Here is a 17,017-nt window from a genome sequence, read left to right on the forward strand (position 1 = left end):
AAACCCAAAAACGACGAAAATATATTTTGAATGCGCGCCAAGCACGTTTGCGCTAGTGCAACTGCAGGCAACGCCGCTATCGATATACAATAATTATAAAGAGAAAAGGCACATTAGGTCGGATCTTTTTTGGCAGTGGGCTCGTTATTTTTTGTAGTATTCGTTTAAATTGAACAGGAAAAAACATTTGTCTATTTTTTTTTTTAATTTCATACCGTAACGAAATTTATGTATTCGATAGCTCACGCATCTGGCACATCGGTTCTTATCGATATATATCTTTATTAGAACAGCTGATTTACGCACTTCGGATTCTTGCGCCAAAATACGAAATAAATGGCGCGCTGCTTTGCGCAATTTTGCGCCAAAGCTCAAGTTTATTTAGGCTATATTGATTTGAACATTAAACAATTAAGTTTCATAGCTGGCGCACGTGAATAAATAATTTTCACTGCACTTATAACGCTAGATAAGAATTCAGAGAGAAATGAACTAACAGGCGACTCAAAATTAAAATAATTATCGTATGGTATTCAGCGCAGTGTGCCCACACTAGTTAATAAAATGTAAATTCTAATTCTGTTAATTGCACTTGTACATGCAATTGTTGAATTTACCAACGCTAATATGATTTGGTAGGGCATATTAACTTATTAAAGATGTGTTAAGCTTCGTGTCTTAGTATTTCTGTGAAATATACTTGGTGTATTTTAACCGACTGCACAGGATCGATAAATATTTGAACATCGCACGTATCTAGTATTTTTGTTGGGATTCTACGGCTTCTCAGTGAGGGCCACACGATCGTCAGTTTGGGTTTTCTACAAGAGTCAGTGCTTCGCGTTGTCGCTCGTTGACCTGTGTTTTTGTTTAAACTTCGTTAAATTTTTGTTTATACTTTTTTTTTGCATCTATTGAGTGAATATTCTGTTGTTTTGTGAGCAGTATCTGAAAGCAAATGAAAAAGATATACATTGGCACGTTGTTTAATTAAACGGTTGCGCCGTTGCAACATCACACACAAATACACCTACAATTTGTTGCAAGTCTTTGCATGCCGTCACAGCCAGCAGTCGCCGCACAAACACTCACACACATGCGCAACCACTCACGCACACATACAGCGACGCATGCGCTGCAGCATTTACAAGTTTGTGCATGAGTGCAGGTGTTTCTTCTGTTTCTTTTCGTATGGTTCGGTTATATTCATTATTTCTTTTTTGTCGTGCCGCCAGTTCGCTGCGATCCCTTGACGAGTGCGCGAGTTTTGTGCGTGGCGAGTCGCGAGTGAGTTTTCCAGTTCGGAAATTTAACGGAAACCGGCCACGCTTTCATCATAATCATCGTCGTTAACTCAACACAGAAAAAAGAGAAAGAAAGAGATAAATAAGTGCATGGCCGTTAAAAAATTCGCAAGCTCTGCAAATACGTATACGAATATCATTTGATTTTTTGTTTTGTGTTGTTTCAAGTGTTGCACCAAACAAAATATCTAGAACTAATTAAAAGTTGAACACCGACATACAAAAACAACAACAAAAGCATTAACGACAACTGGACTAACGAGAAATTGTTGCTCGGTAAGTTTGATTTGCTGCAAAAGGGGGTGGAGGCTTGTGCAATGCACGCATAGACATGTACGGACATGAACGGACATGTTCAACGTCGTCGTGCGTCGTTACATGTCGCAGCATAAAAACAAAACAAAAAAAAAAAAAAAAAACATAACTAAACAGACAAAAAAAAAAAAGAACTTTCACTATGGGCACCCCAATAAAGACTTGTTGAAGCGTGCATGGAAAGCTTCAGTGCGATTATTTTCAATTTTAACTTTTTTTTAAGGGAGTGCTCTATACATAGTTGAAATAAATTACACTTTTACTTACATATACAAACATGAATTAGTTTATAGACAAGTACTTACAGTGCATCAATTATGTATTCATGGAGCAGCACATTTTATAGAGAAAATTAAAAAACAATCTTGGTTACAATAATTATTAGTAAATTAGTACCTTTTATGTTAATATAAAATAGTATAAAAATTTAATAATTACATCTAGTTGGAGCTAATTATGTTTTTAATTTTTTGAATAGAGCAATAAATAAGCTAAATTATATAATAGAAAATTGGTAATAATTTTAAGTATTGTATAAACAAATGAAATCGCACTATATTTTTTAATATAATAATGAAAATTAAATAATTTATTAATTACACCACATGAATCAATTCTTAAAATCTAGAAGAAATGGAAATAATTACAAAATAAAACAACATTTATTAAAAATACTCTTTAATGCATATATATATGTATATACATATATACATATTTATATAATATATATATGTATATACATATATACATATTTATATAAAGAAAAATATTTCTTGTAATTATATCCCCCATACGGCTTGGCAATGCTAATATTATTGTTTCAAGCTTTACTTAACAAAACAAACAATGCATTCAAGTTCTGTAGTTATTGATCTGTAGTTCTATTTCTTGTATATTATGTAACATACACACACACACACACACACTGTGAAACATTTGTATACAATTGCAAAAGTATATATTACTGTCATCAATGTTTTCATTGCTTCTTCTTCTCCTGAAGTGTTTTGCTGCAATTTCTCTGCCACACACACACACACTCATACACACTTTGCCGATTATACCTGGCTCTGTCCAGATGATGGAATAACGGGATCTTAGTAAAAACCAAATCATATAAAAATATGAGAAATATATAATTAAATATTTCAGTTTTATCTCTGCCTCTACCACACACGCTCTCCCACTTTCTCCCTTCATCCTGCTCTGCCACACCTCGCTCGCGATCTCCCTCTCTCTCTCTCCCGTAATAGTGTATGCAGGTAGAGCACTACTACTACTACTACTTGCTCGCTCGTCCGTCTGCCAGGTAGAAACGGTAATTGTGCCACGAGACGAGGTGGCAACAGAATGAGCTGCCGCATGTGTTAAATTGTTTCGTACCTGGGCACGGATTCTGTCGCTTTCTTTGTTCGTTCGCATCGTTTGTTCGGTTCCTCTTGCACCTTTATTGCCTAGTTTGCCACACATCGCTATGGATATCCACCCGTATATCCGCTACCTTCTACAAATTGTAATCTGGGTTTCGCTGCCTCCAGTTGCATCACTCGCCGACATTCGATTTGCAATAAATTCTAGCAGAAGGGTATTGAATACATTATTTATAATGGGTATCGTGGCATCGTTTGTAACAGGCCAAAATGAAGGATCCGCGATCATATAAGGTATATGACCAGTGCATTGAGCTCTATTGATTGAATGAAAACAAAAACAAATTTAGATCGATTGACCATATATGTATGATCAATTATTTTACAAAAGAAGAATTAATTTTACAACAGTTTTCACAAACATAAAGTCGAAAAAAAAAAACAGAGAAACAAGAAAAAGAATCACAAAAAAACGCTTGAACAAAAAACTAAACAATTGTTCGGTCAGTTGGGCCATTGAATTGAATTGAATTGAGTTGCAGGAGAACAAAATAGAACAGAACTTACATTGTGATACACTGTTTAAAAAGGCCTTTCAGTCCTTCCCTATATATTTTATATGTGTATATATGTAGATCTCTCTATCTCTGCATATATATTCAATATACACCAAGTAACTGCATAATACTCATGCAAGACCAAAACTCTTTTGGATATATTTTTCGATTTGCCACGCCCCCAATTCGTATATACATATATTACTGCTGCAAATCAATGGAGGATATCAATAGTAAATTTTGAGCTGCTGGAAAAATAATTCAAGGGTATATGCGGGTATATATATTTCAAATTCTCTAGTCGTACGGACATGTGCACAAAACCAATATACTCATTTCACTTTTGTGAATCAGCATAAAAAGGTATTTCGATTGTGTTTAGGAATCTGACAAACAAGAACAAGAAAAATAAAGATGGGAAATCCAGACGATTCGAGACGAAAAATATATGTATATGTATATGTATGTACAAACTAAAAGCCGGATGGATTAAATTGGGATTTATGCACAAACGCACTCGTGAACCTAGCAACACACATACACACACACACATACATATATAGATAAATATATACACATATATATGTATGTGTGTATGTGTAATGCTCGCCTTCTAGCTTTACCTTTGCCTCGCGCACCTACCCTTGGGCAGGTTCACAGTTTTTACATTTCTCCGGCGCTGTCTCATTTTTCGGGGCAGATAAAAATGTTGAAACAGTAACCAAGGTAATTCCCAGGAGGCGCAGCCAGTAAAAATGGCAGGATAACTGTGACTTACACATAGACACACACACACACGCACACACACACATGTTTAGTCCCCCAAACAAGAATGTATGCGTGTGTGTGTGTCTGTGTGTGTGTGTGTGTGTGTGTGGAGCTGCAACTTTCTAGCTCTCATTCTGAGATTTACAGCATTTGCAACCGCACCAGGGGCATGGTCAAGTGGGTACAGATGCCACAGAGGAGGCGTGTGCTATGCCAGGGGAGCAGGGGGTCAGACGTGTGGGGGTAGGCGGTTTGTTTGTGATGCCAGCGTATGCACTTTTTATGTTAGTCAGCAAATTGGACGGCGCTTTCCGCACATTTTGTTGCAGCATGCAAAGTTGGGCCACAGCTTGCCCCCGGAAAGCCTGCTGCAAACACTGGCTAAAACCACTGTAAACAGAGACAGAGAGAGAGACAGAGAGAGAGAGAGAACGGGAGAGAGTGCAAGTGGTTGAGCCAGGGCAGACATAACACAACAGCATAAAGTATCACGAGATATGAGTTATGTTTAGCTCTGCTTGTTGTGATTGTTGCATCAGTAATAAAGTGAGCACTGCACATGCTGGAGACTGCTTGACGCAGCAGATTATCGCTTGATGCGACTTTAACATGGCCAACTACTGCTAACTGTGCGCTTGCTCTTGATTTTGATTGCGAAATCTCACACAGATTTCCAGCATACAGACAGCTCTCCTCTCCCATTGGCCAATTAGCATCAATCAATTTTCATAATTCGCATCGACCCAAATGTCGCCTGGACAATTGACATTTTCTCCAGCAGCTGGCTTGACGTCTAACCCCGGCCGGCGCACAGTGGGGCAAAACCGGACAGAAAACAGAACAGTGCCCATTCCAGGGGGGAACAAAACTTATATTTTTATTTATATTTTTTTGTGACATTAAACAAGAGACAAAAATTAATTCATTTACATATGTTTTGCTATTGAAGCACGTAGTATTTGACCAAAATTTGCTATTTCATGTCCGGCATGTCAATTGTGATGCACCCTGTTAAAGGATCGCTCTGTGCTTGGATTCATCAAATACAATCTTAAAGCTAATTTCTCATTTTGAGTTGAAATTTATGTTATACAACTTGCTTGATTTAAAGCATAATGATTTTTGTCACGTAAAAAGTGTAAGGGACCCACTGTGCGAAGTTTAATATCATAATATATGTCTGTCTCTTTCTAGCTCACTTTTCACATATGAGTGACCTTCTTTATTGAGACTGAAATTAAAGGAAATCTGTATTAGCTTAGACAATTTAGACAAATTTTCGGAAAATTAAAATATTTATGTATAAATTAACTTTGTTTATATTTCCATAATTATGTATATTTTATATTTTTAAAAAATATTTTAGCAAACGGAAATATTTATATCTAAATTAACTACATTTACATAATTATATTTTATACTTATATATTTTAAAATTACAGGAAATCTGTCTTCACTTTAAATATTTAAGCAAAGTCTGTAGACAACTCTGCGGAAAATGAAAATATTTATACATAAATTAACATAGTTTATATTTACATAATTTAGAAATGAATGAGCTTATGAAAGACATAAACATGTCCAAAATGAAATGAAATCTGTATATTTATATCATTATTTTTGATATTTTATATATACGCATCATGCTTGATCTCTTAGTTGCTTAGTCAGGTGAGCCAAAATGATGTATTTGTATATTTTTGGACAGCAATGGAGTGGGAGAAAGTGCGTCACTTGCAGAACGCACTTCCTATGCCGCATGCCGCATGTCGCATGCAACCTTTTGTGGCCAGACTGAAGTCGAGTTGTAGTCGTAGACGTCAACCCCAACGATTTCTGCTGCAGTTGCATTCGCAGTTCTTATGCCACATCTACATCAACGTGGCTCGCTGCATAAGACAAGCTGCAGAGTCGGGCAGGTGGCACAGCTGGAAATGTGTAATTAAAGCTGCCTTTCGATTCCAAATGGACAACAAATGAATGAGTAATGGCAAATGAAAGGAATAACCTCATAGTGGATGATATATGGAAACATATCCATTGCAATCAAAGGCACTATCAAAACTTGCAGCATGAGTCAAGAATGGACTTTAGCCATAGAGCAAGTAAAACAACTTTTTAATACGGAAAGTTTTCTATAACTAAACTGATTGCAGAGCCCAATGGGTCTCTGGCTAGTCATGCTGTTCGGGTATACATATAGATAAATATACTAACGATTAGAGTCGATGATTAGTTAAGTTTGTACTGTATAATTCAGCAACAACTATTATAATTATTAACATAATAGATTAACTATATTTGTACTATATAATTCAGAGAGATATTATGTTAGGTACAATTTCTCTTTAGATCCAAATGAAAGAAAACTCTTCTATGTAAATCGATTACTAGCTTAATATATGCACAAATACGTGCATATCTTGAGATTATTGATATTATATAATATATTATATTATATTATATTATATTATATTATATTATATTATATTATATTATATTATATTATATTATATTATATTATATTATATTATATTATATAATATTATATGATATTATAACATGGTTAAATGTGAATACTTTTTAGAGATTTAAATGGGTTACATGAATTCTTGCTTATACAGTAGATTCGATCTACACAGAAATTCAAACTATCGAGAATTATTGAGAACGAATTTCTTTCAAGGGGTTAGAATATTTTTGTTCGATTTATCGCGATTTTCGATTTAGCTTACAAACTATCGAGACTGGACTGTATATATTCCATATATCAGATCCTATATATGTACATATATGTATATGTAACCATTTATTTTCTATATTTGCTAAAATTTCTCATATATGTATATTTATTCTTTATTTATTTATTTATTTATTTTTTAAATTTTATAATAATTTTCTGAAATTTATTTTCATGATCATTTTTAATGAAATGACAGGGCATATGCTGTACCGTGTATTGTTCATCGTCTAGGACCCCCCATGGTTTTGCCTTTACGGTTATTGTTGTTGTTGTTGTTGTTGTTGTTACTAGCACACAATTTACTGGCTCAACTGTTTCATCTTCAATTACATTTGAGTTGAGCCAGAGACACAGTTGGTAGGATGATGCCAAGTTGCTGCGGCAAGGGCAAGGGCATGGGCGTGGGCGTGGGCATGGGTGTGGGCATGGTCATGGGGTAAGCGGCTCACAGACACACAACATCTGTTTTGGCCACTGACTTGGCTGTGTAGAGCTGTTGTGTGGTTCCTTTGCTTTGTCATCTCCTCCCCCTCCACACACACACACACACACACACACACACACACACCCATTGCACCATGCTACATGCGCTCGCCGCCTGCTGCTGCCTCGCTATGGTCTTGTTTCATTTCATTTTGACAAACAGTTTGTTTGTTGTCGCATCTGGCTGCTCCACTCGACTCCCAGCCACCCCCTGGGCGGGGTGCGTCTGTCAATCTGCGTGCTGCATGTGTCTGCCACCTATGACACATGTCTGTAGCTCACCTGCCACCTGCCACCTGCCACCTGCCGCCTGCCTCCTGCACGACCTTTCTGGCCATTTTGTATACATGACTTCTCGTCGGAGCTCAGAGCTCGAAGCCTTTGACTGGCATTCGTATAGTGCGTACTCGATTGGCATTGAGAACACCATTGTGTGAAAATAAGCCACTTCAGATGCCTACCAATCAGAGAAATATACACGTACACAGTCATGCACACACACACACACACACACACGCATAATGGAATTAATAGAAGGGTTAATTGGCATTGACCGGTTGGCGGTTGGAGGAGACAGTGAAGCGACACATTAACTTATTAGACTCGAACAGAGTTACATTTAGGATAGATATAGGTCAGAATATATGCATATATCTTGATGGACTCTTATAATCTATGTAGATGCACTTATACACAAATTGTAATTGAAATGCAAGTTGGGAAATGATTTAAAGTTGTAAAATTTGCCTCTTTGGGAATAACAATCGTCAGTCTAACAATCTGAATAAATATCGTAATGTTAAGAGATACTGAAGAATGGCATTGACTCATTGGATCTATCAGTTATTGTATAGCATAAATACATGTATTCGGGATAGGTTAATATTGATGTAAAATTTATGTGAATAAGCTCTTATACTGCTTGTTCCTACAGTCGAGTCCTGACTATTGTTGCCCTGCTAAATCAAAAATCGCGATAAATCGAAAAAATCTATAGACTCTTCTGTATAAATCGAAAAAAAAAATGAATCCTTGCCGTTTTTAATTATCGGGACTCTAGTGTACATGCTTTAGAATCCTCACTACAAGATTTGTAAGTTCAAGAGAATATAATTATGAAAAAAAAGAAAATATATAAAAAAAATATAAACACAAATATTTTATATATATAAAAAAAATATAAACACAAATATATTTTTTTATAAATATTTTTTATTTTTTTCATAAATATTCTTTTACATTTAACTTTCAATAACTTCTCAATAAATTGAACTCTCAATTCAATAATTGTTGAAAATATAATATAATATAAAAAATATGTTTTAATAATTACTCAATTATATTATGTTATAAAATATGTTTGTAGACTATATGTAGTGTATTTACTTATCGCAGCTTCATGGCTAATTATCCTTCAGGGTGAATAACACTTTCACCTGCCTTTGGCGCTGACTCTGATTCGCCTTTTCCGATCTCCGCTGTTGATTCATTAATTTTCAGCTTTCTCAGCGCGCCTTATGCAACACTGCAACAGCACACACACACACACACTCATACACATACGCACGTGCTTAATTGATATGCACACTATATCATATTATCTGCCATATTCATGCTCGTTTCGATTCGTTTCGTTTGGCTTGCTTGTTTTTTTTTTACTCTTAACAATTTGTTTTCCATTTGATTGAATTATGCCCCGCTGCAGTTGCGGATTTAAATGCAATTTTCAACTGTGCCCGCATTTAATTGCATTTCAAATTGCCATCTCATTTAAAAATAGTTCAACGTGTTATGCAATTCACCAACCATAAATAAGTCCACAGCTCATTGTAAATCTCAGCTCGGATTGTGCATCTCCTCCACTGGCAAATGCGATTCTGATTGGATTCCAGTTACAACACGTCAAATCGATTCGTAAAACATCAAATCAGATGTCAACGGATAAATCCTCTCTTATCTCACTTATTCATATCAATTAATGTCCGCGTGCTGTCCCATTACTGTCCATATATATGACACAATGCTAATTATATGACGATTTTAATATAAAATGTGGTACTTATGAGCCTATATAAAATGCCGATTTATATTTTAGATAGCTTGAAAAAGCCGTATCTTTTTAACGAATACTCCGATATAAAATTAACAAATTTGTTTATATAAAATAATGAACAAATTCTGCTCATGAAAAGTTTAAGGTCTATATATTTTCATTAAATATAATTTATATTTATTTGTTCAAGAACATGTCGAAAAATATCGTTTTCTTATTTTTTGTTGATCTTTAATATGAGAGAGAGTTTTATTCACGACTTTAGTGAATACATTTTATTAATCATATGATAAATTATATAATACCCTTTATATATTCATAATTTTATAAATGATAAATAATATAATATACCTTATGAAACATACTTGTAGAGAACATACAGGGAACATAAATTTATAGAACATACTTTTCTTCACACTCTCCAAAATATAATTAATATATTTTGTATATTATATTATTATATTTAATATAATGTATCTCTGTATAGAGTATCTCATTGTCGTCTACTTTTACCGACTGCCACAGCCTTACCTAACTTTCAAGCAATATTTCTTTTGTTTTCTAAAGTTATGAGTGCGTGCTTTTGAATAAAGGTTAGCATATTTCCTACTCTAACCCTCAATGGCCTAGTTGGGTGCTGTGTCTGTGGCTCTGGCTGCGGCTGCGGCTGATGCCACGCGATCTTATCTAGCTAATTTCAGATTTGCTGACGCTGCGGCTGTTGCAATTGTCTCTTGTTTGCCTGCTTATAAAATATACATACTACAGAAAGGGCAGATATCACACAGAGCAACAAAGCTAATGATGCTTAGCAACGAAGACTAAATACCCCAATGGATATAGATATATGTAGATTAAAAGTTGACTTGAACTGGCCTTGACAGAGAGACGAGAGAGTGAGAGAGATAGAGGACTATTGATTTTGATCAAGACTATACATGTATAAACACACATATACTGTAGTCTTTAGATTAGAATTGACGCTGGAACACCAATCTGGCACAAGAATATGTAAAAGCAATTAAGATAGACATTCTCTTAACCTAACAGCACTAGAAATGTTAACAGCATTAACATTTATAGAAATAAAACCGAGCCAGCAGCATATATATTAAATTAATAGGTATATATGTAGTATATTTTGAAGATTCTTGGCTGTCAATATATAAAGATAATAAATATAGAAATATTCTTGACTTAACATAAAAAATGTTAACATAATAAGAACTTTATACATAATAACATCAGTCGAAGTACGATACAAATGTTAATGGTAATGCAGCATACCCAGTTCTAATCACTTTTAATGGGTATAGGGTATGCCTACGGAGCTCAGAGCAAAACAAGCAATCACAAACCAAATGACAACCAAAATGTGTTCAATTCCATTTATCATGTAGGCATGATAAGCCTGATAAGCGGCGTACTTTGTGCATGTACCGCTTGGCCCTGTCTTCTGTCTTCTTCTACAACTTCTTCTCTTTCGTGGGCTGTTTCTGTTTCATTTCGAGATTCTCAATTTTTTTTCTTTATTTATTTGTTTGTTTTTGTTTTGTGTTTTCCTTATTGTGATAAGTAGCCAGTCGATAAGGAGAGAGAGAGAGAGAGAGAGGGGAGGTGGGCGGAGGTAGAGTGCGGTAAATAGTATCTGTATCTGCAGCTGTTGTAGGTACAAGCTGCATCTTGTCATCGCATCAATGAGCTTCAGCCGCATATAGTATTTGCGCACTCACACACACACACACACACACACACACACACACACACACATTGCTCTCAGTCCATTCAACTGGAGCGTATCTGAATCGATTCGAGATTCAAGACTCAGTTTAAAATAGCTTTACACATTGATTATTATTACGGAATTATGAAATTGTGTATTGTCGCAACGTCTGGTTGACCTCATCGAATAGACCCAATGAACGAATAATATGATCTTACTGCAAGTCTATAATGCATTCTGTAACAATTGATACCCTGTAAATGAATAAAACTCGAATTGGTTTGATAATATATTTTATTTTATTATTATTATTGATTTAGCTAAAGTGTGGCTATAATACTTCCAAATAATATTTTATATTTATGCCACAAAGTAAAAAATAATAATAAACAATTTATAACATATTTAGCAATTTTATATATAATTTAAAAAAAATATTTTAGTTTAAAAATTTTCTTAATAGCTTAAAAATTTGTTAGACAAAATATTTCTACAAATTGTTCAAGTTTATTTGTAATGAAGGGAAATGAAAGTTCGAATATATTCGTATATACAGGGTATCTGCTAGCTGGTCGTCTCTCTTCAATGCTCGCCACGCTTCAGTTTCGAGGTAAATCACGCTTTATTGCATTTGAAAAGCAATTTGCTATGGCCAGTGAGTATCCGAGCGAAAAGAATACCTGTGAGGCAGACCAGAGATGTACGTATGGGTGTATGTGTGCCCAGACTGCCCCATATGTGTGTGAGCCATTGTACGTACATATATGTATATTATGATTATGTAGAATCGGCTGATTGGGGGTGATTAACCCTATTTGGATGTGAACGAAAATCGATTTGAACTTGTCAAATTCGATGATTTTTCATAACGATTCTCTCGATGCTCGGCAGATTTGTCATGCATATGCCCGGGCAGTGGAGTAAATGACTTTTTGAACATTTGCTTTTACTCTTTTTACATTTTACTTTTGTTGCTTTAAAAAATAGTAATTATATAGAAAACAACAAAGCAAAACGTACACAAAACTAATTATACAATTTTTTTTTTTACAGCGCTTGAAGAGTTTTTCTTCTTCTCTTGGCGCTTTTGTTTTTTATTTTTTGTTTAATACATACATATATATATATTTTTTTATTGTTGCTTGTCTATAGCTTGTGAGGTTCATAAACCTCTTGAGTGTTTACCAATTATCATGATGAGCGCTCGACCAAGATGAACGAACAGCAGCCAGCCTGTGGAAACGTGTGCTTGAGCAATTGTAATCAAATGTCTATAAAATTTAATAATTTAGCAACTAATGAAGCTACAAACTTCCATTAAATTCATGTAATTGCAGACAGACAATGATGGACAATAAATTGATGCAGTTCCTAATTAGTTTTTGTTTACAAATTGAGTTTGCATTATTTGAGAAATTTGATATTGGCGCATGTTAGCCTGCATGCAAATCTAATTAATAACTGACTAATTGATGGCTGTCTATAAACAAGTTCGACAAAATAAAGGGAACAGACTTGTGTGATATCCTGTAAAATGTAAGGAGTGAGAAAAGAATTTATTAATTAATCAGAAACAGAAGCTTTAGGCATTGCATAAAGCCAATATACTTTGCTCATTTTCAGTACGGGCTAAAATTTGATAGATATATTGATAAATATACTGTGCGAGTCTTAGTTATAATTAATTTAGACAGTTATTATTATTATTATTTTTTTTTTAATTTATAAATGAGCATTGCGTAAAGTCTTTTGTTTATATTTAAATCACATTTGTAAATATATCAGCTATTATTAGTTACTTTTATCTACGAAATATGTGTGTGTGTGTGTGTAGCTCTGATAAAATGGGGTATATGCAGTCTAGTCTACCTTTATCTGTTCACTCAGCTGTGTCGATTTTATTTTGATAAATTAGCTGCTAAAACAGCTTAAGTCAAGCAAATAACCAATGTTCTTGGAAAATGCTACACACACATGTGTCTGTGTGTGTGTGTGTGTGTGTGTGTGCTTTAATATGTCAAAATTATAAATTGACTAAATTGACTGTGAAATGTGCAGACTTGAAGCTATTAAATAAGCCATGTGTGGGAGCGAACAGAGCTGAGAACGAGCGACAGCAATAACAATAAATTGAACTAGCTGCAAGCATCTGGGATCTGCTATGCCAGCAACTGAGGCAGCATGTTCACATGCTCTGCTACATGTGTAGCAAGAAATTGTGAACAATTAAAATGGCAGCAAAAGCAATAGCAAAAGCATATTGATTGCAATTGCAATTGCAATTGCAGCGAAGCGAAGTGTACAATGCGGCGTATGCGCAACGTTGCAAAAATCATAAGTAAATAATCAACAAGCTGCAAAACACCAACACCAACAACAGCAACAGCAACAATAACAACAAAGACAACAAAGGCAACAAGAAATACCTAAATTAATTATTAGTCCAGCACCAGACTCGATTGTATATAAATATATATACATATATACTACAAAGTCCAATGATCGCTTTAGCAACTATTGTAACTAACTCTGTCTATATATATATATATATATATATATATATATATATATATATATATATATATATATATATATATATATATATATATATATATACTATATATATATATATATATATATATATCTATATATATATATATATATATATCTATATATCTATATCTATATATATATATTTAATATATATGAAAGCTTTTGTTTTTCAGTTGAAATTGTTATGGTTGAAGTGAGCACAAAATAAACAAGCAAAAAATGCTGCAAACGGGCGTAAGCGACTGCATAATACTCATTCACAGTCGAAGCCGCAAATCAAAAGCATTTCATCAGTATAACCATGATAATCTTGAACAGATGATGATGAATAGATCAAGATGAGATGCTGAGGAGATTGTGAGGGGGAGATGATAATGAAAGGAGATCTAAAGTAATATCAAGCTGCAGAGGAGGAGGATCTCTGCTGTGAAACTGTGGAGCATATGAGGATGCCTCATTTGGGATTTATTCTTATCATCATCATATGAGTAAACCCAAGTAAAATATAAAATTTATTAGCATTTTGTTGAGTGCTTGAAAATTTCAAGGCCCTTAAGCACAGCTCAAACGAATATACCCTCTTCACAACGCTAGCATGAGCATGAAAACAGTTAAGCAAACAGACAGAAACATAAACAGACGCATGGCTTAACCGAGGATTGAGCTGTTGTGTTGTGAATCATGGCTCTATTGTTGCACTTGCAGTGAATCCCACATTGCTCGTGGTCAGCGATGTGAGTCATTTGAGTGTTAACAAAAGAAATTTCCACATTTTCACAGGGCACAGAGCGCAGCGCGCATTTATCAGCGAATACGCTGAGCAACAAACAAACAAACAAACAAACGACATGTAGATATCTAGCTAAATATAATTGCAAATAGTTGCAAGAAAATTAGAAAAATCATTTGAATAATGTGTGAATGTGAGTGAAAGTGAAATGGAAAGAAAAATCTAAACCAAGCGAGAGTTGATTAATAAAACAATAATGCATGAGACTTTTAAGTCGAAAGAGTCGCAGATAGAAGAAAAACTAGAGAAGAGCTACTACTATGTACTATCTACTACTCTTTACTACCTACTACTATTTACTATCTACTACTCTTTACTACCTACTACTATTTACTATCTATTACTACTTACTATCTACTGCAATCTCCTATCTACTACTATTTACTACCTACTACTATTTATTATCTACTGCTATTTACTATATAAAGCTAATTACTATCAACTATTATTGAATATCTATTACTATTTACTATCTACTGCTATTTACTGAATACTGCTATATACTATCTACTACTATTTACTACCTACAGCTATTTACTATCTATCACTTTCTACTACTATTTACTATCTACTGCTATTTAATGTATACTGCTATCTACTATATAATATCTACTGCTATTTACTACCTACTACTATTTACTATCTACTACTATCTACTACTAGTAGTACTACTATTTACTATCTACTACTATCTAATATCTACTATTTTAATGCTTGCAAGTGAATATATCTAATAATAAGGAATAAAGCAGGAGATTATAACATAATTGCAAAAGACTAGAGAAGCACTCTCTCTCTCTCTTTATATACATAGTTCTAAATATATATTCCTTTTATTTAATTTATAATAATAATTATGATTTGTTCATTTATGAGCTTTCATGCTGATAGATTGTCTTAGCTTTTCGGTAGCTCCCGCAATCCATTTGGCTCGTACTCGCAGGCGCTGAGGCGTGGCAGTGGTTGGGGTGGGGGTGGGGGGACGGTGCTCACAAGGAGTCGGCAAGCGCCGTCTGTGCTCGCCGCTTGCCTGGAAATGCTTGGCCATAAATTTGAGCACTGCATTTGCGTATGTTTGGCATCGTCGCAGCTGCCAGCTGCTAGCTGCTCTGGCTGCTCTAGCTGCTCTAGCTGCTCTGGCTATTGGCTGCCTCCGCTCGGTTAAATTTATGTGCAGATTTTTATGGTTAGTTCCTTTTTTGGCAGCACAAATGCACGCCGGATCTATCCGTCTTAGTGCACACACATTCAACACTTGCAACATTATGTTGCGGTTCGAGTGCCCGCCAGCGCCGCGTTATTTGCATTCCATGCGCCAGGGGCGTCGTGTCGGGGGGTGCAGCCCCCAGGTGCAAAGGTTGCCGCCGAGTTAATTGCGGTCTGGACTAAAAATAACTTATCCATTTTTATTTTTTATTTTTTTCATTCATTCTTTATTGATTGATGAGCCAAGGTTGAGTACTGCGCGCTGAAAGCATTTCCTCGACGCTCAAATAACAGAGAATACTAATTACCAGATGGCAGCGTCAACTGTAGACTATATTCAATTCGCTAAGCTTATAGAAATTCAAGAAGCTCTTGTACTCTCCATCAAATATACACTTTATTTATGCTTCGTCTTTAATCATTTCTTTGCAGTTATTATGTTGGACACGCCCACAAAGGCAGCTAACGCAACTGTAGAGTGAGGTAAGCGATATATATATTTAGTTATACATATTGTATATGCATGCACTTCCAAGTAGTTCATTTATTTTGTTTATGGCCATCATAAGAAGCGCCATTTGTAGAACTTTATCGAGCTCTCGCTCAAAGGAATCAAATTGCAAATTGAAATCGCAATTTGTGCTAAAAATCAATTTCCGTTTGGCTTTATGAACAAAAATATTTATTTGCTTCATGACATTTTAGATGCAAATTGAATGCAACAGGAGCAGCAGCAGCAGCCGCAGCTGTAGCTGTAGCTGTAGCTGTACCACCTTTCGTGTCGCCTCCTCGCACCGTCTCCTCCTGTGTAGCGCATCTATTTTAAAAATGTCTTGTCTTCGTGCTCTTTTTATACCCTGAATCTATTGAAAACGGGGAATCAGGGTATAATGTTTTTGGGAAAATGTATGTAACTGCCAGGAGGCGTGGCAGATCACATAATGTACAGACAAGTTGCGATAATTCGAAATGTGGTCATTAATTTATCGATTGACACAAAGCTAATTACTATCTAATTATCGAGATTTATCGTGAACGATATCTTTTTAATGGGATAGTTTCTTCAGAAATTATCGAAACTCGACTGTAAATATATTCTTGATTAGGATATTGAGCTGAGTTGAACCAATCACGTCCGTCTGCATATCCGCC

The 17,017-nt window shown here is 35.0% G+C and overlaps 1 protein-coding gene across 1 annotated transcript in view; it reads left to right on the forward strand.

The window, feature by feature from the left end:
• Positions 1 to 779: 779 nt before the first annotated feature.
• RhoU (ras homolog family member U) overlaps positions 780 to 17,017 on the forward strand; it is a 73,856-nt gene continuing 57,618 nt past the window's right edge. The window contains exons 1-2 of the mRNA XM_089262953.1: positions 780 to 1,580; positions 16,298 to 16,348. The gene's annotated coding sequence lies outside the window, so the exon portion shown is untranslated. The remainder of the gene's footprint in view (positions 1,581 to 16,297; positions 16,349 to 17,017) is intronic.

Source organism: Drosophila navojoa, chromosome X (genome assembly GCF_054131105.1).
Source record: "Drosophila navojoa isolate 15081-1374.11 chromosome X, UAZ_NAV_1.0, whole genome shotgun sequence".
Taxonomy (NCBI): domain Eukaryota; kingdom Metazoa; phylum Arthropoda; class Insecta; order Diptera; family Drosophilidae; genus Drosophila; species Drosophila navojoa.